The sequence below is a fragment of the Mastigoproctus giganteus genome, chromosome 9 (assembly GCF_048544385.1).
Source record: "Mastigoproctus giganteus isolate SK-2022 chromosome 9, ASM4854438v1, whole genome shotgun sequence".
Taxonomy (NCBI): domain Eukaryota; kingdom Metazoa; phylum Arthropoda; class Arachnida; order Uropygi; family Thelyphonidae; genus Mastigoproctus; species Mastigoproctus giganteus.
In genome coordinates, this window is record NC_143583.1 from 75,267,373 (window position 1) to 75,288,024 (window position 20,652).

A 20,652-nucleotide genomic window follows, 5' to 3' on the forward strand; every position below is an offset into this window, starting at 1 on the left:
AAAAGTGTCTCCAAAGCGAACATTTGATATAATAGGCATCCTAGCATGAAATTTCTAGCATCCAATGGATATCGGTTTACCACCTTACAGAGCCGCACATTATGCAAATTATTCATGCCTATAAAAACGGGGGTTGTAACTTGTAATCATATCACTCCATTCCCGTTTTTTTTTGGCTTGATCAGTGGGACATCTCTCAGTATTCGGGATGACGAGTCATCGTCGTTTTGATAATTCTTTGAGATGACAGGCTATTGGAGGACTTGAAGCCGGGCAGTCGCAGGCGGAGGTGGCACGTTGGCTTAATGTGTTACGCGGTGTCGTCTCGCCACTACGAAAACAGTTTCAGGAGACAGGATCCATTGCAAGATGATCTGGCCAAAGTCGCCCGAGGAAATACATCAACTAAAACAGACTGCTATCTGGCTCAAACAGCAAGGCAAAACCCTACGATTTCCTGTCATCAACTGTCTCTTGAGGTTACTGCGGCCATAGGTGAAAACATTTCCAACCGGACTGTGTTAAGAAGTTTCAATTCAAGTGGACTCTACTCAAGGAAGCCAGTGGCTTGCATTTCATTAATCTAACTTTTTCCGCACTGCACTGAGCGAAGCGTCAGGTCGCACGTTTCTGTGATCTCAGTTTAGTTACTGTTTTTGTATTAGCTTCACCAAACTGACCCATATTTGGCTTCTACAGAATCCAGGAAGTATAAGCTGTACGTTAATCCTTTCCATTTCATTACACAAGTAACAGGTACAGTGCAATTTTTCAGTTTTTAAATTTAATATTAGCCGGCCGATAATGTTACTGCTGCTTGCCAGAATTCAAGAACAATAGGCTTCCAAGGTCAAAAGTGCTAGTCTCGACTCTGCTCTCAGGATAATCCAATCAAGTCCCTTAGGAATTTCCCCCCAATTCAAATTCTTTCTCCGTCCAAGTATAGATCTGCCCTACAAGTATCCTTCGGGATTGTAAACAATTGTTTGGAAATTTCCATTTGGGCATGAAGAAATATAAATCCTCTAGCTGCCCACGAAAGGAATATGGACAATTAAAACGTTTAAGTTACAGGCCAACACGTGCCTCCGGTGTTCGGCCAACTAAATGCAGCTCCAGCGTTTCTGGGAATAACTCCCCGCACACCTGACGCTTTCGGATTTCCGCATAGGAAAACCACAATGAATAAAACACTTAGAAAAGCAAAGAATATGCGAAATAACCGTAACAATACAATTATTGGATTGTATGATTCGGACGGTATACCTGAACTGAGAAGGCCCGGAGCAGTAGAAGATCGTAATCCACAATCGGTTGCGATCTTAGGACCCGGTACCAAAAACCCCAAAAACAGAGATGTAAAAAGAAAAAATTCAGAATCCCATGTCTTAGCGAGATAAATAATTTAAAAAAAATAGATCTCAAGCCAAGTGGAAAAAAAACTAGAAAACTGGGTACAACGCCTCGAGAAAATTGAGGATTTAATATTGCACAGAAGGACAGGAAACAAATTGCTTTGAAATGATTCTTGAAGGTATTAACAGAATAGCCAATACTTTTGTGATATTCCTAAGAACCCACCGGAACAGTTCAAGTAAAGAAAGGGAAGTGGGTACTCAAACGTCAGATCCTGTATCTTCCGAGCCTAGTGAGACTCTTCTGCAGCAGCCTAAGGTTGCCGATTAATAATAATAAACCTGCTCTTGAGGTCTCTAGTCCTCTATAAGAAATGCTAAGAAATTCTGACTATTTAGGATTTATCAAAAAAATCACACAAAGAAAAACTCCAGATTTCTTATTAAGTGGTGACAGACCCTCTCAGCTGAATCGACTGAACCAGACTACACACTAGTTGCTAGCTCCACAAGGAGAAATGTATCAGAACACCAAAAGACCAACTAAAGCGGCTGTCAGACGTTCAGAACTGAACTGTAAAAAATTCACACAACCCAAATCAAGCTATCTGCAGCAAAACAGAGCTGCAGTGAACGTACAGCAGCATTACTTCCAACCAACAACGAACAGTAATGCAACAAATACATCTGACGGTCACCACATGCAGTTGGAAAGTAGTTCCAAGAAAACAGTTGAACCAAGAGCATGGGGGATGAAATCAGCTCCTACCAGCAGTAAAGTGCCTCCCAAGCAAGACAAGTCCAGCCTTAGAAAATAGATCTTCTTCACCCAAGCAGATCAGAATCGCGATGCAGTTATTGGCTCTAACCCTTACACACTAGGTATTAAAACCGTGCAGCGTAGGGGAACGGGGTGAAGGCCCTCCAGCAATTTTATAAGTCGACTATGGCCGGAAACAACGGTGGAACAAATTGAAACCCTTCTGAAGCAGCTCGACATACCCGGAACCCCATCAAGGTCCACACCAGGCATCAAACCTGCGCCTCATTCTGGATTAAGATCAAAGGTCCCAATATAGAAAAGTATCTAAACACAGCTATCTGGCCAGCAGGCCTCTTGCTGATGCCATCGTTTAGTGAACATAATGAGCAAGCAGCGGTACAAGCGATCTCGAGACCAGAGATGGGCAGTATGCCTCTCTCTGCATAGCTAGGCAGCGAACCAGACTGTCCCTTCCAACTTAAAATCATGCTGACCAACGCACAACACTCTAGATGCATTGGTGATGAGATCAGGCTCATTCCAACGAAAAACTTATTTGATATTATATTCATTCAGGAACATTATGTCTCTAAGTACTTTTATGGACAATCTTCCAAAGTTAAGGGTTATCCCATGATCTCAAGAATCATTCAGTCCTCTGAAATAGATCCTAAATCTGCCATCATCATATTCAACAACAAGCTGGATATCACTGTTATCTCTAGCTTGTGTAATCGAAATTCTACCTGTATTTATCAGATATTAATTTATCACAAAGATATCTAGAACAGGTGGTTGCTACTTTAAATCCCACATGTTTAATTGTAATAATTGCAACTGATTCTAATTCAAAATCTTTCCTATAGTTCAGCAGTGTCTTGGATAACAGAGGTAGGATTTTCGAGGAATTTTTATTCACCTACAATTTAAATCTGCACAACTTACCCAACCAACCGTATACCTTCTCAAACGTCCATGGAAAATCAAACATTGATTTAACCATTTCAACGCCTGCCATTTCCTCGAGGATTTCTGATGTGACCAAACATACTGACCACACAAACAGTGAACAACGAGCAATCACTTTTAAGGTAGCTCTCCTCCCAAATACTGCAGGTCTGCCTCCTTCTCCTTCTCCAAAAGATCTTAGAAGATTTTCTATCAAAGCCATCAAATGGCCTTTATTTATGTCTTCAGTTCATCAGGATTTTAACGTTGACAGCTTGTCGCTCTTTGAACCAGTTCAATGCTTCAGAATATGCATTCTATGTACAGGCTCCCTTACTTCGTGCTACAGATCTTCGTGCTCCGCTAAGAAGAAAATTAGCAAGCATACTACAGTTCCATGGTGGGTAGTTGAACTTTCCACTCTGCTCAGAAAAGTACACAAAGCACGCAGAGACTTTCAACGGAGAAGGTTCTGGCCTGAACCAGAAATTACCAGACTAAAAAATATCTATAAAGGCCAGCGGAAAGAATACGTAAATACACAATTGCAAAACAAAAACTTGCCTCTTGGCAATACTTAGTTCACTCCACAGAAAATTCTGATCCCTGGGGTCTATTATATAAAATCAGCTGAAACAAGAATCACTCTCGTGAAGTGTACAACACTGTAGTGAACAACGATACAGAAACCACTAACTGATATGACTCAGTTAACGCCATCCTGGATCGCTTGCTTCCCCTGGACGATCTCACCACAGAAACTCCAGAACAAATATCTATTACGAATAGCAGCTCAACCTACCACTCCTCATATGAAACGGATCTCTTCACTCTTCCCGAGCTAAAGCTGGCCCTAAGCAAAATAAATATCCATAAATGTCCAGATTTAGATCTTGTGGAAAATGCTGTAATTCTCAAATTTGCTGAAATCTTTCCAGAAATACTTCTATATGCAACAAATGACTTACTGAGGGGATTTTTCCTAATCTCTGGAAGGTAGCTTTGGTCAAAATTATTCACAATCTTGACAAAAATAAATCTGATCCCAAAACATACAGACTCATTTCTCTTGTGGCAAACGTTGGCAAAGTATTTGAAAGATGGTTAGCACCCAGAGTAGCAGATTTAATCGAAGGTAAAAACTTAATTTCTCCATCCCAATTTGACTTTAAGCAGAGAAAATCCTGTGAAGGTGCCTCGGTCTCTTTAGTTTACCACATATCCGCTTCAAGGGTTAAATATGAACTGGCGATATTCATTGACTTCAGGGAGCTTTCGATTCCCTCTGGTGGGAGAGCGCTCTCAATTGTCTTACCAAAGCCAAGTGCTCTCAGCAACTATTGCAAGTTATTAGAAGCTACTTCCAAAATAGACTCATCCAAGTAATCTCGAAATAGACTCATCCAAATAATCTCGAAATAGACTCATCCAAGTAACCTTGAGAGAGACTGCTGTCTCTCTCAAAGACCATCTCTATAGGATGCCCTTCAGGGATCAATTTTGGGATCCCTTTTCTGGAACATAGTTTTGGACAGCAGGCCCATGCAAAAACCTGACAATATCTCTGCATTCGCCTACATCGATGATTTGGTTCTTTTATTTCCTGGTCGATCGCGTCTTCAACTAAAACAATCAGCCAATATAACTCTTTCTGAACTAATAAAGTGGTGTAGTATAAATGAATTACGAATATCTGCCATAAAAACGAAACTGGTGAATTTTAAGGGCAAGTTAGATTACAGAAGACCTCCTAATATAATGATAAGACGGTAAGCAAATCCCTTTTTGTACCTGAATTAAAACATCTTGGCGTAATTTTAGATGACAGGTTAACCTTCTCCTCTCATATTAATGCTGCAGTGAACTTCTTAATCGCCTCAACGATTAAGAAGTTCACTGCAGCAATTATCCGCATTTCCAAATCGGACTAGGGACTAAATAGGAAGACTCTCTTACTATATTATACAGCAGTATTCGTACCAATAAAAACATATGCTTCGGGAGTCTGGTTCCATAGAACCGTTAATGTTAAACTCCATTCCAAGCTCATCTCCATTCAACGGATTATGCTGCTTGCTATGTTCCGGGCCTGCAGGACAGCGTCCTCTGCTGCTCTGCAAGTCCTTGCTGGAGTCTTACCACTAGACCTGCATGTCATCTTCAAAGGACTATGCTATCGTCTAAAGCACGGAGTTCTTGGCAAGATTCTCGGCATCTCATTCAACTTAACTGATAACATCAAAGACGAGAAACGGAGAATTTGAAATGAACTTACCAATGCGTGACAAGCACGACGAGATTCCAGTACTACTGGTCAAGTCACCCGCTCTTTTGTTCCTGCAGTTACCTTCCCTCTCAACAAGAACGTCCGCCAATGGTTTTCTCCCAGCCTAACAACATTGTATATACTTACTGGGCACGGCTCCATCAACTCCAAACTCTTTCAGTTAGGCTTGTCTGAAACCAATCTCTGCTTGTGTGGTGCTGAGGAAACCTGGACGCACATTCTGTATCGCTGCAGCCTGTACCACGATGACAGATCTATACTACAAGCTGCTGCCAGAAACTTCTCTGAAGAAAATGAAGTGGCACTGACTGAAAATTCTCAATCGGTCTCAGCTCTACAACAATTCTGCTCTGCTGTTTTCACCAAAAAAAAAAAAAAGCAACTCTTCTCGAGTCTATCAACCTCCCAACAACAAGGAACCAACCCAACACCTGTAATGTCTACCAATATCTATAAAAACTGATATCACCTGACATCTCCTTTTTTTTTTCTTAGTTGGTACCCCAGTTTGGGCAGCTGTGGGTACGGGATTAGCTAACACCCACTGGTATAGCACTGCCTCCAGTGGGTGTGGTTTTCGTCCTTCCTAGGACAGAAAAAAACTGATGTCTTGTAGTTCCTTGTGCACTGTGTGGACATGTTCATTTCACTTTTGACATTGTAATTAGCATGACTCTGACTATCATTGTATATATATATATATTTATATATGTATGTACATAGCGGATTTGCCAGTTTCTGACTAGGGACCGCTTGTTGTTTTGTTAATAAAGTAAAGTAATAATCCCATTAACCCAGTCTGTGCACAGTGGTGTCATCACCGTCCTCCCCACACCGCGTGGAAAAGGTCCGGGTTCAAATCTCGTCAATGCCCCGAGCAACTTTAATGGCCTTTTTTTCACTCCGTGGCTGAGTTAGTTGGTCTCAGGCGTAGATAGCAAGGTTATTTCCCCAGAAACTGAGTTTTTTCGTCTAGGAAACAGGCAAATAGACCAGAGAATACACGCAATTTACAGACATAATACATAAACGGGTATATGTAATCATTTACGAGTGACCCTAATATAATAATTTGATTTTTATTTATTTATTTTTTTTTTTTGATCCCATTAACCCCACACCACCGCAGAAGTCGTCAAAACTGGTGCCATGAACATATGACTTGGAGTGCTGACAAATGGGGTACAGTTCTACTCTGTGATGAGTCCTATTTTAGTTTACAAATAGATTCTAGGCGTTATTTCATCTATAATCCCTCCAACATCAGAGGAAGGGACACTTTATTATGGTGAAAGCGATGTTCTCATGTGGGGCGGAATAATGATCAACGGCTAGACCTGTCTTCGTGTTTTTGACAGGGGTAATGTAACTGTGCAGAAATACCCAGAACAGATCCTCGAACCTTATGTGCGACTTTTTAAGGTGTCTTTGTCCCAGATTTTCTTTTCATGTACGACAATACCACTGCACTTAGAGCTCAAGTGGTGGAGGAATATCTTCAAACTGAAGATATCCACTGCAGTGGCCAGCTCGGTTACCAGAATAAAATCGAACATGTCTGGGACGCCCTTAGGGATGGAGCCCTGGTGGGTAGTACAGTTGGTAGAATCACTGTCCTCCCCACAGCGGGTGGAAAAGGCCTGAGTTCGAATCCAGGCAATGAGTTGAGGCATTTTATGGGTTTTTTTCACAACGTGTCTGAGTTAGTCGTGCTCAAGTGTTTTCTCTCAAGGTTTTCAAGGTTTTTATCAAGGTTTTCTCTCGGAAACTCGGGTTTTTCGTCCAGGAAAAAGAAAATCGATCTCAGAGCACTTGCAATTTACGCACTATACATGGAACAATATAGCCTTAGTCGCGGATGCTGCTCAACAAAGATACCTTTGGGCATCGCGCGCAACGCGATGCCCAAATGAACTTCTCGGTCATTATTAGTAGTAGTAGTAGTAGTAGTAGTAGTGGCACATGATGCAAGAAAGCAAGTGTAGGAGCTTATGCAGCATCAGCCAAAAAAAAAAAGAAAAAAAAAAATCACACCATTCCCTCCAAATGCCTGTCCAGTTCCTCCTTAAATTTATTTAACCTATCAACTTCTACAACGACAGATGGAAGTTTGTTCCAGCAATTAACCACCCGCTGGCTAAAGGCAAATTTCCGCACATCTATTCTACATCTGTCCTTTCTTAATTTGAACTTATGTCCCCGTAGGTTGGTAATCTGAACAAGTGGAAGGATCCCATCAGAATTCAGCGTGCTCAACCCATTCAAGGCCTTATAGACCTCAATCAGATCACCGCGCAGGTGCCTAGTCTCCAGCCACTGCAATTTGCAGAACTTAAGCCTCTCTTGGTAAGAGAATCCCTTCATTCCCCTCACCAATCGTGTTGCTCTTTTCTGTACACGCTCAAGCAAATCTACATCCTTCCTAAAATGAGGCCTCCAGACCTGTACGCAGTACTCAAGGCGTGGCCTGACCATTGCCTTATACAGAGGGACAATCACCTCCTTTTCCCTGCTAGCAAAATTCCTATATATCATTGACAAAACCCCATGACCCGCCCTAGCAGCCTGTCTGCACTGCTCAGAAAACTTCATATCTGACTGCACAATTACTCCCAGGTCTTTTTCATTTTCTACCACCTTAAGTGTAGTACCACACAGTTGGTACATTTCTCTGGGGTTATTTCTACCCATATGCAGTACTTTGCATTTGTCAAGGTTGAACTTCAGTTGCCACTTCTTAGCCCATCTGCCCAAATTATCTAGATCCTGTTGCAGTAGCACACTGCCATTACTGTCATTAACAACCCTGCCAACCTTTGTGTCATCTGCAAACTTCGACATTAAGCCTGATATACCTTCATCAATATCATTGATAAATACACAAAACAACAGTGGACCCAACACCGAACCCTGTGGGACTCCACTAATAACATTAGTCCACGAAGAGCAGCACCCATTGATTACCACCCTCTGTCTTCTCCCACTTAACCATCCTTTTATCCATTGTAGCAACTTACCCTTAATACCATTCTGCTCCAATTTGTACAGTAGTCTTCCATGCGCAACAGTGTCAAAAGCTTTCCTGAAATCCAAGTATATGATATCAAAATTATTTTTTGCATCCAGTTCCTTTGTGACCACATCATAATAACCAATCAAATTTGTCAGACAAGACTTTCCCTTAACAAACCCATGCTGTGTTTGAGTTATCGCTGCAGTCTTGTCTAGATGATCCTGCAATGCATCTTTAACCAGCGACTCCATTATTTTACCCGGAACAGAAGTTAAACTAACTGGTCTGTAATTACTCGTGTCACCCTTCGATCCACCTTTGTGAATTGGGGACACATTTGCACATCTCCAGTCCGTGGGAACCTCCCCTGAGTCCAAGGATGCTCTCATAATTATGGCTAAGGGTTTGCTTAGTTGCTTTGCCGCCTCCTTTAAAATAACTGGATAGATCCCATCCACCCCAGGTGCCTTTCTTATGTTTAACTTCAACAATTTCTCCTCCACTTTGCTCTCAGTTATTACAAAATCATTAAGCACACTGCTACAATTTGATAACCTTCTTCCATTTTCAAATTGTAATAATTCCTCACGTGTGAATGTAGATGCAAAATACTCATTCAGTTTGTTTGCTATCTGAGCAGGATCATCAACAGTCGAACCATCGATGTCAAGTGGTCCAATCATATTCATCCCCTTCCTTTTAGAGTTTATATAAGTAAAGAAATCCTTGCTGTTTTTCTTAGCATCTTTTGCCAAAGATTTCTCGTAATCCGCCTTTGCCTGCCGAACCTCCTTTGTGACCTGATTACAGACTAGCTTATATCTGCTACAGGCTTCTGCGTCGCCTGATAATTTATATGCATCCCATGCATTTTTCTTCTCTGTCACGAGTCTCATTAGTTCATTTGATAACCATTTAGGCCTAAACCTTGAACGATATTTCTTAATCGGTATATAAAGTCCAGTAGCTTCCACGATTAATTCTTTGAATGCTTCCCACTTAGAATTTACTGTTTGTAACATCGTCAGTTGATCCCACTGTACAGAATTTAAAAACTGTCTGAGACCACTGTACTCCCCTTTACGGAAGCAAAAACCCTTTCCTTTACCCCTGACGGTAGTTACCTCTTTGAGTAAATCCCACTTCAGCACACTGTGATCACTGCCACCTAGTGGTTCCTTTATCTGCAAATTCTTAATACACGAATGATCACTGCTGATAACCAGATGAAGAGTGTTACTTTCTCTGGTTGCCTCTCGAACATGCTGCTGCAGAAAACAATCATCCAATAACTCCACAATAACTCCAGACGTTAGCTCACATTTGGTGAGCTAACGTCTGTTTAGCCGTTGGAGGGGATCATACGGTATATTGATATTATAGGACCATATCTTCGAGCGTTTAGTATGGACTTCTGTTATGTGAACTTTTTGGTAATTCTTATAAATGCCTCTTATACTTGTCTAAAGTTTTTCGCTGTCTCCTCATTTCATCGTTATTCTATGGTACACCACCATACCAAATTTTGTCCCGCTTCATCACAAGCTGCACGAGTTACACCACTTTTTCTACATGTTCTGTTAATTTTGTCAAGCAGTGTAAGAAGCAAGCTCCTTGCAGTTTATAACAAAAGAGATATTAAAATTAACGAGTAAAATTTTTTCGTGCATAACTTGATAATAAGAGATATAACAACACTGCATTTAACGCTACTTTTTCCCAGCTATTTGCTACAGTACCTTTACTAAAACTAAATTAATAAATATTTTACCAAACCAATTACATCAACCCATCGAAAAAGCCTGTTACCACTTAGTCAATATAATACGACGACGATTTCTTCTGCTGCCCGATCAACTTTTAGAATAAGCCTCGTTATAAAACGACAACGCATTTTGTGACAAAATCTCTGGTGAATTCTTTCACTGGCCTCTAACTTTATTCAATATTTGAAATAATTTCAACAATACAACTGTTCAAAAAAAAGAAACTCAATCCTCCGTGGAAGAAACTAATATCACATTCAGTACATTACAGAAACTGTTGAAAGTTGTGGCCAATAAGTCCAGAAATGCACACGGAAAATTACATTGTAGAACAATTACAGTGTTTCCATCGATATGGTGAATTGCAATGTGCCACTCTTCTAGCAAATAAAGATCATCTGAATACTTAGTTGGTTGTTGTTGGATTTTTTTTGGTGCAAAGGCAACTTTGGCCATATTGCGCCTATCTATTAGTATTATGTGACGTTGACGTTTCTTAATTATGGTTTATATCTGGTTAAAATATCCTATTAGTTTTAAATAAGTAAATGTATTTTCAATGTTAGAGTTATCGCCTAAGATTTGTGATAAAGTCAGGGAATCCTGAATATTTATAGGTAGATGGAAGGCTGATTGTCACGCCATGTGGTATTGTGGACATTCTATGAGGAAATGTTTTACAGTGAGTTGACAAGAACAGTCAAGACATACTGGAGGATTTGATTTAGTGAGTAAGTACAGGTGTGTGAGATGAGTATGTCCAATGCGCAGTCTGGTTAAAATGACTTCTTCGTGCCGATTCTTACGAAGACTTGAATTCCATGGCCGAAGTTCATGTTTTATTTAAAACAGTTTATTGTTTGGTTCATTTTGCCAAATTTGTGACCACTGAGTGTGGAGAATCTGTTTTATGATAGGTCTGTAATCTGAATATGGAACTTTGTAAAGCCTTAGGTTTGTATTTATAGGATTCTTTGCTGCTCGATCAGCACTTTCATTACCTTCAATGTCTGCATGTTCTGGGATCCAACAGAAATTTACTTGCACTCTTTTGTTTTTGAGCTTCACAAGATGAGCTTGTATTTGGTAAAGAATGGGATGTACGGAGTCTGCTTTTGTTGGAGAGCATGTATGGCACTCAATGAATCTGTGTATATGAGATGTTTCAGAAGATTAGAGGATGCAATGTACTTTAAGGCCATTAGTAGGGCGAATAGCTACTGCATTGGTTTGGGAGTTGCTGTGAGATAACAGTGTGTGGAGGGACCACTGCAGCACCAACTTGGGTATCTGTTTTAGAGCCGTCTGTATATATTTGAAGATATTCAGAGAACTGTGATGTCAAATGTCAACATAAAACATCTGTTTTATGTTGACATTTGCCAGAGTGCTTTTTCCCCACTGTTGAAAAGAAGTGTCATAGTTAGGCGTTAAAGAGTGCCATGGTTGAATACTTATGCTATTATCTTCATGAACGTTTTCAAAGCTTAGGCCCCATTTTGAAACTATTTCTTTTAGTCTTATTCCAGCTGGTTTAGTTACTGTGGGTTTATTGCTGTAGAGGATCTCCCACTGTGGACGGAAGAGATACTGCCAATTAGGATGATGAGGAAGACTTCGGATTTTAATAGCATAGTTTAATAGTAGCATTTGCCTCCGGAGATCTAGTGAAGGCTCATGGGTCTCTGCATATAAGCTTTGTACAGGTGATGTTCTGTATGCCCCTAAAGAAATTCCTAAGGCACTGTGGTGTATGGAATCAAGCCATTTGATGACACTTGGTCTACACGAGCTATACACAGGTGCTCCATAGTCTAGTCTTGATCTGATTATCGCACGGTATAAGTGAAGTAGTGTGAACCGATCAGCTCCCCACTTTATTGCAGAAAGAACTCTGAGAATATTTAGTTTTTTTAGACAGGTTGTTCGGAGGCATTTGATATGTTCCAGAAAGTTAAGTTTTTTTATCGAGAATCAGGCCAAGGAAACGAATACTATTTGATAGAGGTATCAGCTGGTTTTCTAGTCTTATTTCTAGATCTGGGTGCATTTTTCGCTTTCTACAGAAATGTATGGCCGTTGTTTTTTGTTGTGATATTCTGTAGCCATTGTTTTTAGTCCACAATTCTATTTTTTTCACTGCGCTTTGTAATTGCCTTTCAATCATGTTCATGTTTTGTGAATGGCACGAAATAGTAACGTCATCTGCATAAGAGAATGTTTCAAGTGTTTTTGACAGATCTTTTGTAATATAATTTATTTTGATTGCGAACAAAGTTGCACTCAGCACTGAACCTCGAGGAACCCCTCCTTCTTGAGTATATGTTTGTGACAGATTGTTTTGATATTTTACTTGGAAGGTTCTGAGCGTCAGAATTTTTTTTACTAAGATTGGTAAGTGGCCTCGAAAACTGATGCTATGGAGGTCATTCAGAATGCCATATCGCCAGGTAAGGTAGTGTCGAAGGCCTTTTCTATGTCGAGACTGATCATAATTAGATGCTCATTCCTTAGAAAAGCATTGCGGATATTTGACTCTGCTTTTATCATTGGTCCAGAGATTATCTATTTTTACAAAAGCCGTATTGGTTTATGTTAAGTACATTATATGTTTCCAAGAACCAGGTTAATCGGTTGTTCACCATTTTCTCGAGGGTTTTCCCAAGGCAACTTGTTAGACCTATTGGTCGATAATTTGTGGGGATGGTATGATCTTTGCCAGGTTTAGGAAAGGCAATTAAAAGGGAGTAACGCCAGGAGTTTGGATAGTCTTCCATATAAATTCTATGTATAGCATAAGTAATGCCTTTAGAGATTTTTGATTAAGTTGTTGGATCATTTCATAGTGAACTCCATCGGATCCTACTGCACTCTTCCTAGACTTAGCCAGAGCTTTTTGCAATTCTTCTATGTTGAAAGGCTGATTATATGGGAGTTGTTGGCTGGTATTAAAGTTTAGTCTGTATTTTTCAGCTGCAGTTTTTGTTTTCTGAAAGGATGGATATATGCTGATACTGCTGATATATTTGCAAAAGTAGTTGCAAGTATGTTTGCGATTGCCTTGGAGTTAGTGATCTCCTGTCCATTCCAGATTATTAGTGGAGTTGGAACCGAAAGAAATTTCCCATTTAGTTTTCTGATTTTGTTCCATATAACACGAGTATCTGTATTTTTGTTAATTGTGGAGGCAAAACGTATCCATGATTCCTTTTTACTTCTACACTGGATATATCTGGCTCTGGCTCTAGCTTTTTTAAAATTTATGAGGTTGGTGGAGATGGGATACTTTCAGAAGAGATTCCAAGCCTTATTCTTCTCTCTCTCTCTCGGCTATACTGCATTCTTCATTCCACCATGCTGTGGCATGTTTATGATATTTTCCAGATGGCCGAGGTACTGTAGTTTCAGCTGCTATTAAAATTTGGTTTGTGACATGAGCTATAGCATTATCTATAGGCTGAGTAGTGATTATTTGTTCATCTATTGCTGCAATTGTTTTATATTTTGTCCAGTCAGCTTTATGGAATCTCCATCTTTTTTGACCATCGTGATGTGTAATGTCATTTGTTAATATTTTGCAGACCACAGGGAAATGGTCGCTATTAAGAGGATTGTTCAAGATTGTCCATTCAATCAGTGAATATATGACAGGTGAACATATGGAAATGTCGACTGCAGAGGCTGTTCCCGTAGGGCAAATGGATGTAAGTCTCAAATATTAAGACTTACATATTTAAGTATTAAAGAGTGAGAGATTTTGCTCTTCCAATATTTTTTAAATCAATTTATCACGTTTGTCTTGGTGGCGAGATCCCCACAGGGGATGGCGTTCATTTAAATCTCCCATGATACAGACCCGAGGTGGTAGCTGAGTTACTAATGCTTCTAGATCTGAATATGCATACTCTTGATTTGTGGGAAGGTAAAGCGAGACCAGTGAGAATGTAAACTGGATTGAGACTCGTACTGCAACTGCTTCCAAAGATGTTTGTAGTTGGAGGCGTTTACACGGAATTCTGGAGTCGATTAAAATTGCCACTCCACCATGAGCTCCACTGGAAGGGAATCAATCTTGTCTACAGGTGCCGTAACGGTTCACTGCTGTGTTTACTTGTGGAGTTAGGTTAGTTTCTTGAAGGCAGACACCTACTGGTTGATATTTATTAGGTCGCGAATGTCATCAATGTTACTGCCGAAACCTCGACAATTCCACTGTATTATTGTGCGCATTATATTGGCTTTGTATTTGTATCTGTCTTTTTACGAGTGGGGTCTGCTTGGATCACTCAGGCTTTTTCTCTTTTCTGGGGAAAAATGGACGACCTTGCATCTCTTCCTCGGCATGTATCGCTAAGATTGGTTCCTCTAAGACTTCTTTTTCATATGAATCCATATGATCATGGACAGAGAGTTTGTCATCTGTATCTAGGTATTTAGTATTTGTGGTTGGCTGCGACATGGAAGGCGTGTTTGGCGGAATTGTAACAGGTGTATTGATGGCTTGATTGGAAGTTGGTGTTGAGAGTGATTTTGCTGATGGAGCTTGGATTGAGCGAGCCCAACCAGATATACAGATGTTGGGCGGAACTCTAAGATTAATTTGAACCGCAGTGGTAGTGGTGGTAACAGCAGTTATCTGTTTATGCTGTTGAACAGTTGCTGCATATGAGCCTGTTACTGCAATTGGTGATATTTGTTTCTTTGCTTCAAGATAGGAAACTTTATGCTCAGTTTTGTACTTCTGAATCGTTTTTATTTTTATTTCTTCCACGTTTCACAATCTTTAGAGTAAGCGGAATGATTGCCTCTGCAGTTTGGACACTGTAAAGATTGTACAGCACATTCAGTACGGATATGATCTTTAGATCCACATGGAGCACATACAGCAGTCCCTCGACATACTGCCTGTGAATGTCCAAATTTCTGGCATTTATAGCATCTGATAGGGTTCGGTAGTCGGACATGACAGATCAAGTATGCGGCCTTTACAACAGTTGGTGGATTTGGCAAGTTGAACGTTAGTATGATGTTTCTGTTTCTGTCTGTCTGTAATGAACCATCCTTTTTAATTAGCATTCTTTTAACCTGAATAACATTTTGGTCTGAGAGTTCTTGTTTAATTTCTTCCTCGAATACGTGTAGAAGATCCCATTCTGTTATAACTCCTTTTGAATAGTTTAAGATGGCATGAAGTGACACTTCTATGGGAGTTCCTCCAAGTGTTTTCAATTTAAGTAACTCCTCAGAGTGCTTGTGTTGGGTTGTTTCAACAAGCAGGTCACATTATTTTAGCCTGCGAACCACTTTTGGCGAGCCAGCAGCATTCTCTAAATATTTCTGAATCAGAAAAGGAGAGAGCTTGCTGACTGGCTGGTCAGTCAAGGAATGTATTATAAGAAAGTGAGGCCAGATATTCTGCTCTGTATCCTTCTTTTGTCTCTTAGCATGGGAAGGGTTATGATCTTCCTGCTCTCTAGAATGTGTTGGGGCATTGATCCCACAAGAGTCAGTATTGGTATAGTCCATTTTTGCTTCTTTCAGCCCTTGGCAGATTAACTTTTCTGCCAAGATTTCCGGCCCCGCCACGGGGAGACAGGAGCAGTGCCTGGTGTGACCAAGCGAGAAGTAGTAGGGGTTAGTAATAAACTATGAGAAAAAAAGAAAGGTGGCTTGCCTTCCTTGCTCTGTACAAGAACTTTTGTAACAAAAACGGTTATGAAATAAATAGATTTCTTAACGACAGGAAAGTAAAAGAACTGTAAATCACTTTTGGAAATCGCACTGGAAGCACAGAGAAATCGTTCGGTCACAATCACTTGGCACCCGAGGCCAAATACTCAGTATCATTTAAAAACTGCCATAAGCGAAATCGGGTAGCCCAAGGTAAGGGACTCATGGTGGCCATAATCCTTTAGAAATAATTGCCCATGAAACAGAATTCAAGTACTGCAAGGAGATGAAAGAGTTATGAACAGCCACATTGTCTTGTAAAAACAGTTATTGGGCATCATAGCACATGCACAGAAAGGAAAAATTCTCATTTTGAGCACTGCACATCTCGAAACAGCAGTAACGTGTTGTCTTTACGTTTGTATACCTGGTATAATTTTCTTAAATCTAAGAATGTGATCAGTGTTTCTTACAGATATTTTAAGCAGAATTCTTTAGCAAAGAGCGCCTGAAGATAAATAACCCGTTTGAGCTTTTTCGAACGTTTACTAAATAATGAAATACCATTGAACTATATATTTGAGGTAATTCTAATCTTCAATTGGAGAGTCTAGGCCTCATATCAATTTCAGATATGCCCTCGGAGTTATCTAAGTGGAAATAAGCACCAACCTCCTCACTCCAGGTCTAAAACATTCGATTTCAATTCTCTTCAATGGCGCGAGGAATTTTTATGGGCTTTTTTCACAACGTGACTGAATTAGTTAATCTCAAGCGAGGGTTTGTTAGATTTGTTTATCAAAGCGATTTTGCTGAATGAAATGAAAGTTCTAGATTTGCAGAGTTATCTAATATCTGTAGAAGAGTAGGTGGCTCTGAAGCAGTTATTGCTATTAATCAATGTCATACCAGAATCTCTTTCATTTTTTAGCAGAAATTAACTAATACTTAATGAAACTCTACGGTTTTACGTTTTAAACTTAACTGTCAGTTTAATTACAATTGTATGATATTTATTACCCTTCTCCCATATACTTTTTAAGTCACTTTTCTCTACATTTAGTCACTTTTAGGCGAACAAACAATTATTTTGAGAAGAATAAAGAATTATTAGTGAACAGTGCCTTTATCTTTTGGGGGAGGTATTGTAACATTACCTCAATTGGTTTTGTTTATTTTTGAACAAACTGTAGTTATAAGAAAATGATAATTAACGTCTTCTGTCTACTGTGTTATCAGTGCAATAATTATTCTTCACTGAACTCTAAAGGCTGGAGTACTGAACTAAACTTTTCATGGCGTTGATAAGCATGCAAAGCTCACAAAGTTTGATTTTGAAATTAATTAAATCACACAAGCGCATATTAAACTAACAATGATAGAAAAACAAAGAAATTTAAGAGAACGGACTTAAGAACTGAAACTGAGAAAATATTTATTTTTCCCCCAGAAAGATTACCAACACTCCAAAAGGATTATTCCTTTGTAGCATGATCTGCGATTCTTACATCTCAATTACAATTACATTTCACGCGGGCTCGATTTTTAAAAAAAATAATTGAATTATTATTTCTTTTTCTTTTTTTTGTGATTAATAGAAGTGAAAGGTAAACACAGTTATCTCTTTATTAATGAAGTACTAGGATTATAACTTCATAGAACACTTAATAAAAACTGTATAGTTTTAAGTTCTCTAAACAGTTCAGTTTAATTACAACTGGATTATATTTATTACCCTCCCATATACTCTTTTAAGTCTCTTTTCTACATATATATCTTATAGGAAAATAAACGAGCATTTTTAATCAGAATAAAGAATTATCAATAATTATTTTATTTATCGCAATAAAGAATAATGCCTAAGCATCCACCCTAGACTGCCTTATACTAGAGTAGGAACCGTCGGCGCAAGGTCACTAGACCTTCCCTTCCATGCCCTAATACGAAGTGGGAAGCAAGAGCAAAAGTGGTAAACTCCTGTAAACAATTTTTGGCGTAGTTAGATCGAGGATGAAGTTTATTTTCCGAATTCATACACAAGCTACATGATATTAATAAATAAAATCAAAACTAATAGATGTCAATACCATTACCAAAGGCATATGATGCATGAAAGCAAGCTTATATAGCATCAGTCAAAAAAAAAAAAAAAAAACCACACCATTCTCATTTCACCCATCCACTAGCTCGAAATGGTTCTTTAGTTCTGCCTTGAATATATTTAAGCTATCAACTTCTACAACAGATGGAAGTTTGTTCCAGCAATCAACAACCCGCTGGCTAAATGCAAACTTCTGCACATCTATCCTACAACTGTCTTTCCTCAATTTGAATTTATGCCCTCTCTGGCGATTATTTTGAGCAAGAGGAAGAATTCCAACAGCATTGAGCATGCTCACACCATTCAAGGCTTTATACACCTCAATCAGATCACCTCGCAGGTGCCTAGTCTCCAGACACTGTAATCTGCAAAACTTAAGCCTTTTTTCGTAAGCGCAACACTTTGTTCCATTCACTAATCTTGTTGCCCTTCTCTGTACTCGTTCCAACAGCAATACAACCTTCTTAAAATTAGGCCTCCAGACCTGGATACAGTACTCAAGGAGTGACCTGACCATTGCCTTATATAAGGCGATGGTCAGGTCACACCTGATAATCACCTCCGTATACCTGCTAGAAAAATTCCTGTATATCATTGACAAGACACCATGAGCTACTCTTGCAGACCGTCTGCATTGCACAGAAAAAAACTTCATAAATGCCTGCACAACTACCCCCAGGTCCTGTTCACTCTCTATCTCTGTCTGTGTAGTACCACGTAGTTGATACGTTGATCTGGGGTTACTGCTTCCCATATGCAGTATTTTACATTTGTCAAAGTTAAACTTCAGTTGCAACCTCTCAGACTATCCTCTCAGCTTTTCTAGATCCTGTTGCAGCAGTGTACTGTTAGAGTCATTAACAACCTTGCCGACCTTGGTATCTTCTCCAAACTTGGACTTTAAGCCTGATATACCATCAAAAATATCATTAATGAATACAGAAAACAACAACGTACCCAACACTGGACCCTTAGGGACTCCACTAATAACATTAGTCCACGAAGAGCAGTGTCCATTGATTACCACTCTCTGTCTTCTCCCACTCAACCATCCCTTTATCCATAGCAGCAATTTGCCTCCAATGCCAGACTGCTCCACTTTGTGCGGCAGTCTTCCATATGCAAAAGTATCAAAAGCCTTTCTAAGATCCAAATATATGATATCAAAATTATTCTTTGCATCCAGTTCTTTTGTGACCACATCATAATATCCAATCAAATTGGTCAGACAAGACTTCCACTTAACAAAACCATGCTGTGTCCGAGCTATAACTGAAGTCTTGTCTAGATGATCCTGCAGTGCTTCTTTAACCAGTGCCTCTATTAATTTTTCTGGAACAGAAGTTAAACTCACAGGTCTATAATTACTTGTGTCGCCCTTTGTTCCACCTTTGTGAATCGGGGTCACATTTGCACATCTCCAGTTCATGGGTACCTCCCCTGAGTACAAAGAAACTCTCATAATTATGGCTAAGGGTTTGCTTACTTCCTTTGCTGCCTCCTTTAATATAACTGGATAGATCCCATCCACCCCGAGTGTGTTTTTTATGTTTATCTTCAACAATTTCTCCTCCACTTTCCTCTCAGTTATTACAAAATCATCTAGCTCACTGCCAGAGTTTAACTCACCTCTGGCATTCCCCTCCTTGAATAACTCCTCATGTGTGAATGTAGATGCAAAATACTCGTTTAGTTTGTTAGCCACCTGAGCAGGATCCTCAACAGACCATCAATATCCAGTGGACCAATCTGATTCATCCCTTTTCTTCTTGAGTTTATATAAGTAAATATCTCTTTGCTGTTTTTCTTTGCATCCTTTGCCAAAGATTTCTCATAATCTGCCTTTGCCTACCTACCCTCCTTTGTGACTTTGTTACAGACCAGCTTATATCTATCGTAGGCTTCCATGTCACCCATTAATTTATATGTATCCCATGCATTCTTCTTCTTTTCCATATGTCTCATTAGTTCATCTTACATCCATTTAGGCCTAAACCTTGAACAATATTTCTTAGTTGGTATGTAAAGCCTAATAGCTTCCAAAGTAAGTTCTTTGAATGCTCCCTGTTTTGAATTTTCTGTTGGTAACATCATCAGTTGGTCCCAAAATATAGAATTAAATACTGTTCAGACCACCGTAGTCACCTTTACGAAAGTAAAAACCCTTCCCTTTAGCCTCGATGATAGTTACCTCCTTGAGTAAATCCCACTTCAGCACACTGTGATCACTGCCACCTAGTGGTTCCTGTATCTGCAGATTCTTAATGCATGAAGAATCACTACTGATAATCACATCAAGAGTATTACTCCCTCTAGTTGCCTCCCGAACATGCTGATGTAGAAAACAATCATCCAATAAATCCACGAAAGCCCTGCTTAGTGTGTGAGTGACCAACCCATAAATTCCAGTCAATATCTGGAAAGTTAAAATCCCCCATTATACACACTCTGATTTACTGGCCCACTCTATTTCTCTGTATAGTTGTTTATTATACTCATCAAAGTCATTGGGCCTATAACTCACTCCTACTCTCAATTTTGATCTCCCAATGCTTATGTCACACCAAACTGACTCGACACTGCACTGTCCAGTCATGTCGACTGGCTGCACTTCCTTGGATTTTATGTGTTTCTTAACTAACAGCATAACCCCTCCTCTCTTCCTGTCCTGACTATCCTTTCTGTAGACATTGTACTCCCCAAATTCCAGTTCTGCATTCCTTATATCTGTGTGACACCACGTCTCAGA